The sequence below is a fragment of the Octopus bimaculoides genome, chromosome 26, assembly GCF_001194135.2.
Source record: "Octopus bimaculoides isolate UCB-OBI-ISO-001 chromosome 26, ASM119413v2, whole genome shotgun sequence".
Classification (NCBI taxonomy): Eukaryota; Metazoa; Mollusca; class Cephalopoda; order Octopoda; family Octopodidae; genus Octopus; species Octopus bimaculoides.
In genome coordinates this window covers 17,095,885-17,096,293 of record NC_069006.1, presented here as the reverse complement: position 1 = coordinate 17,096,293, position 409 = coordinate 17,095,885, and the positions used below count along the sequence as shown (strand labels likewise).

Below are 409 nucleotides of genomic sequence, written 5' to 3'. Positions count from 1 at the left end.
ATATATATATATATAAATACATGCATACATATAATTATAAATGCATGCATATACGTATACATATGTGTGTGCATGGTCATTTATGTTAATATATATATAGAGATATACATACATACATTCATATATATATACATACATATATATATACATACATACATATATATATACATACATACATTCATATATATATACATACATACATTCATATATATATACATACATACATTCATATATACATATACATACATACATTCATATATACATACATACATACATTCATATATACATACATACATACATACATACATTCATACATATATATATACATACATTCATACATATATATATACATACATACATATATATATACATACATACATATATATATACATACATATATATATACATA

At 18.1% G+C, this 409-nt stretch overlaps 1 long non-coding RNA gene across 1 annotated transcript in view; it reads right to left on the bottom strand.

The window, feature by feature from the left end:
• LOC128250904 (uncharacterized) overlaps window positions 1-409 on the bottom strand; it is a 202,036-nt gene that overhangs the window by 180,253 nt on the left and 21,374 nt on the right. The window lies entirely within an intron of this gene.